Source organism: Solanum lycopersicum, chromosome 9 (assembly GCF_036512215.1).
Source record: "Solanum lycopersicum chromosome 9, SLM_r2.1".
NCBI lineage: Eukaryota > Viridiplantae > Streptophyta > Magnoliopsida > Solanales > Solanaceae > Solanum > Solanum lycopersicum.
In genome coordinates this window covers 63019891-63025013 of record NC_090808.1, presented here as the reverse complement: position 1 = coordinate 63025013, position 5123 = coordinate 63019891, and the positions used below count along the sequence as shown (strand labels likewise).

General features: G+C 40.4%; 1 long non-coding RNA gene across 1 annotated transcript; it reads left to right on the top strand.

The window, feature by feature from the left end:
- Nucleotides 1-2358: 2358 nt before the first annotated feature.
- LOC138338285 (uncharacterized) lies at nucleotides 2359-4580 on the top strand. The gene is made up of 2 exons (XR_011211711.1): nucleotides 2359-4186; nucleotides 4341-4580. It is a non-coding gene; the product is annotated as an uncharacterized lncRNA (long non-coding RNA).
- The last annotated feature ends 543 nt before the right edge of the window (nucleotides 4581-5123 follow it).

Below are 5123 nucleotides of genomic sequence, written 5' to 3'. Positions count from 1 at the left end.
GAAGATTTCATGCCTCGTCAAAATCTATACATCGCGAGAAGAATTTATGCCTCGCTGGAATTCATGCATCGCGGAATCATGCATCGCGGAAATCATGCATCGCGAGTCAATAATCATGCATGACGAGAAGATTTCATGCCTCGTCGAAATTTATACATCGCGAGAAGAATTTATGCCTCGCTGGAATTCATGCATCGCGGAAATCATGCATCGCGAGTCAATAATCATGCATGACGAGAAGATTTCATGCCTCGTCGAAATTTATACATCGCGAGAAGAATTTATGCCTCGCTGGAATTCATGCATCGCGGAAATCATGCATCGCGAGTCAATAATCATGCATGACGAGAAGATTTCATGCCTCGTCGAAATTTATACATCGCGAGAAGAATTTATGCCTCGCTGGAATTCATGCATCGCGGAATCATGCATCGCGAGTCAATAATCATGCATGATGAGAAGATTTCATGCCTCGTCGAAATTTATACATCGCGAGAAGAATTTATGCCTCGCTAGAATTCATGCATCGCGGAATCATGCATCGCGGAAATCATGCATCGCGAGTCAATAATCATGCATGACGAGAAGATTTCATGCCTCGTCAAAATCTATACATCGCGAGAAGAATTTATGCCTCGCTGGAATTCATGCATCGCGGAATCATGCATCGCGGAAATCATGCATCGCGAGTCAATAATCATGCATGACGAGAAGATTTCATGCCTCGTCAAAATCTATACATCGCGAGAAGAATTTATGCCTCGCTGGAATTCATGCATCGCGGAATCATGCATCGCGGAAATCATGCATCGCGAGTTAATAATCATGCATGACGAGAAGATTTCATGCCTCGTCAAAATTTATACATCGCGAGAAGAATTTATGCCTCGCTGGAATTCATGCATCGCGGAATCATGCATCGCGGGTCAATAATTATGCACGACGAGAAGATTTCATGCCTCGTCAAAATTTATGCACGACGAGAAGAATTCGTGCCTCGTCAAAATTTGCACATCGCAAGAAGATTTTATTCTTCGCTGAAAGTTATGCATCGCGAGAAGATTCATATCTCGCAGGAATTTACGTATCGCGAGAAGATATTCATGACCTGCAAGAAGACGTACTTGGATAAAGAAAGAGCAATACTTATCCATTGGCCTCGACTGCATTATGTTATTTCTTATAAAAATAAACATCATGGAGAGCATCGAAGATGACAACAAAAGAAACATCAATATCGCATCAGCATTTATTTATTTATTTCGACATCAAGTATGGAATACATTGAAGATGATATTGCAAAACACAAGGCATAAGCTTTATTTGCTGGACGTCAGACCGATCGAGTCGACGTCGAACATGGAGGAGAACAATGAAGTGTCGACATGGTAAAAGACACTGTCTCCCATCCTAATTGCATTTTTTAAGCTGACGAGTTTTATCTCAGTCTTTGTCGAGAGCATCCAAAAGGATGAATTCTCCAAAAACCACAGGTGCGGACGACATCAAAAAGGATGCAGCACAACGTGGAACTTTTTCTTAGCAGCGAACTGGGACATAGTCCAAAGAGGAATGTCAAACTCTTAGGACGCGAGCAGAGGAGCGACTTCCACCACAATCGAACCACCCTCTCGAGGCTTACGGGTTTTCTCTAGTTCTGTCAGTTTCTGTCCCGCTTCCGAAAGTTTTGTTTTATCGGAAGCAAATTTCCAATCTGAGTGACAATATGCCAAAAGATTGGGAAATTATGTCTGTGTAAGTTCTTAATTATGGGTGTGAAGCGCGCCACATTCATGGCTAAGAGGTTACAAGCCTCTTTTTCATACTCGTTTAATGTGTCACTCGTCCAAAACCGAAGGTTAGCTAGCATAATAGTTTTCCTTTTCCAACGATCGAGTCGAACTACACACAGCCTGATTCCGAAGGTTTAAGGGTATGTAGGCGGATTCAATGTTGAAAACTCGGCTGTATTCCAACATTCGCTCTCGAATTCTATTCTCGAGCATTTCGATACCTTCATAATTCGGTGTCGAGGTGGCTTTGGATTCTTCGAAATCGTGCGGTAAATCAAGCTTATCGAACTACAAGTGGCCTGAATTCTCATATAGCCTGAGATATGTAGGAGACCCGTTGCAAGGGTTCGGCCATAATTCCTAAACTCTTTGTCAAATCCTTCTGTTTAAAAACGAATGGAGTTGGTCAAAATTGGTTCGGTCAACTTCATTTTCCTCGAGTTGCTTGCATCAACCCAAGTAAAATGAGGGACAGTTGTTGACACCCAATTTTTGACCCGCGTTGGTATAAATTAATTATCGAGCTTCATGAGTTTTCAAATTATTTAAGTTAATTAGTTTTATAAGTCTTGCGAAAATTAAAAAAAAATATATAAAAAAAATAAAAAAAAATATGTATATATATATATACATATATATGTATATGTATATGTATGTATGTATATCTTAAGTTTGGAAAGTATTCTATTAAACTAGTTTGCTTTAAATCACAACTATATTTTGAATCTTTATTTTATAATTTAAGTAGTTATGTTGCTAAATAAATAGGCTCGTTAATTAATTAATACAAATTCGTTTATTTAATGCTTAACCGAGTTTATCATTTTTATTTAATCCAACTCATTGCCCCTTCAAACACATCTAAAATGTTTGGGCCTCTTTCCTTTTATTCTTAATGGCCCAAACCCTTTAATCCCAACCCATTTCCTTTTGTTACCATCAGCCCACTCTTATTCCCAACCCAATTCCTTTAATCCCAACACCCCCAGGCCCACTTCGTTCACTCTCCCCAGGCCCAATTACCTCTCAACCCAACACTAACTTAAATATCCCAGCCCACTTCAACTCAAATCCCCTTTTTCAACTATGCCAGCCCAACACATTAAACCCAACCCAATTCCTACCCGACCCGACCCATTTCCCTTTCCCTTCTTCTTCCCCCAGCACCCCTACACGACCCCAGAAACCCAGAAAAGAAAAGGAGAAAAAGACCCGACCCCCCACGCTCCATCCTCCCTCACGCGACCCCCTCGCGTCTCTCCCCACGCTCTCGCACTCTCGTCCTCTCTCCTCTCCTTCCCTCTCTCCCGCGTCTCCCCCACGCTCGCTCTCTCCCTCCCCTCTCGACAGAACCCAGAAAAACAGACCAAACTCCCCAGAAATCGCGTCAACCACCCACGATCTTCTCCCTTCCCCCCTCCATTCCGCGTGAGCGAGACGCAACGACAGAGACCCATACCCTGCCGCTGTCGAGCAGGTCTGCAACACGCAAGTCGTCGCTGTCGAGCAGGTCTGCAACACGCAATGTCGACCATGTGGGTTTGACCCAAGGGAATTTCGAATTTCGAATTCAAATAGAGGCCTAGCGTCCCTCTCTAAATACCCTCCATTTTTTCAGTCATCGAGGGGGGGCGATTAGAGGTTGGATTATTTTTTGGACTGAGATTTTTTTTTGGCTAGAATTTTGGTTGGAAGGATTATCGAAAAATCTCCTTTAAGTTTGGCACTGTCTCGATCAAGTCGAAGATACGAAGTTTTTTTTATCGTGAAACTAAGAATAGATAAGAAGAGAGATTTTCATCGAAAAAATTCGGAAAAAAGCAGAACTTGGGTTGGATATTTTTTGGAAATTTGGTCGAAAGTTTAAGTTGAATCGTTGGTTGAAACTTTGTTAACATTTTAGCATAAGAACAGTCCAGTTCTTCAGCTTTCCTTACGCACTTCGGAAGAGTTGATCGATCCATCGGCTTCCTTCCCTCGCTTGGGTGTTCGAGTTGTCATTCGTGGCAGAAGTAGTTCGCACCTGCTCGTATCGTCTCAATTCGCTGCTCGTCGACAGGTAATCCCCTGCTTCGCATAACTTTCTCGTTTCTTTCGTTTCGAAATGGCTTCTTCTGATGTTTTGACGATTCGTATGGTGATGACGGTTATGAAATTTGAATACGGATGTATGTTGCAGCTGGCTCGCTAATTCTCTTATCGAGTCTGTTCGTTCGAATGCTATTGAACTGTTTGTGTGTTTTGTGTGTTTAGAGTGTAGTCTTCTCTTGTTTTGATTATCTCGTTCTAAGTTTGTTCATGCTGTTTATCTCGCTGGAGTTGTAGCTGAAGCCTCTCTTCATTTGAACCATCTCTAAGCTTTGTTCAAGTACACGGTTCAAGAGAACATGAAGGTTGCTTAGCTTGTCTACATTATATATATATATATATATATATATATATATATATATATATATATATATATATATATATATATATATATATATATATATATATATATATATATATATATATATATATATTTGAATTGCTATGCTTCTCATATAGTCTGCCTATAGTCAGCAGGAATGAATGTGTGTGTTTTGCATTTGACGTTAAGCCATTGTTCTTGTGTTTAAACCGGTTATGAACCAACGTCAGTTATCCAAAATTTTCGGGAAATCTGTAGTTTAAGAGGCTGTTTTTCCTCTTGCAAGGTCACTTGTGGTTGACTGCATTAATACGAGGTCTTGTAGCGAGTTAAATGAATTGTTTTCTTGCCTAGTTTGATAAACAGTTGGATTGTGCGTGATTAAGTTCGTATGTGTGTTGTGTACCTGTTTCCTTTCAATTTTTAGCAGCTCACTTCCTTCATACTTAATGGCTGTATTTCTGCATATTTGAGTTTGAAGTATTACTTTTGAAATTTTGGAAGCTATAGGCTGTCGCTTTCATACATTCCAGCATGCATAGCCGAAGTTTGTAGGATTTTGTTTGAATTATATCTCGCTTCGCCTCCGATTTGCTTTTCTAGTCGGGTTTGATTGATGTAAATCGTATGGATTATCATGGTTATTTTGTTTATGGGTGACATTAATCTTATGATGTGATATTGATTTCTACCCTCCTAATTCCCTTCTTTTGTCTTGTTTTGATTGCATGTGAAACTCCTCTCGAGTCCATTTTGGGACTCCATTTTCCTCCCGCATTCCTCCGAGTTTCTCCCGTCTTTGAGTCAATCGATTTGCTGTTATGGAGCAAAGAAAAATCAAAACAGTGGCTGTAAAAAATAATCTGCAGGTGTTGAAGAAGCTGTATACCAGCTATATACGTCTGTTATACGCTGATATA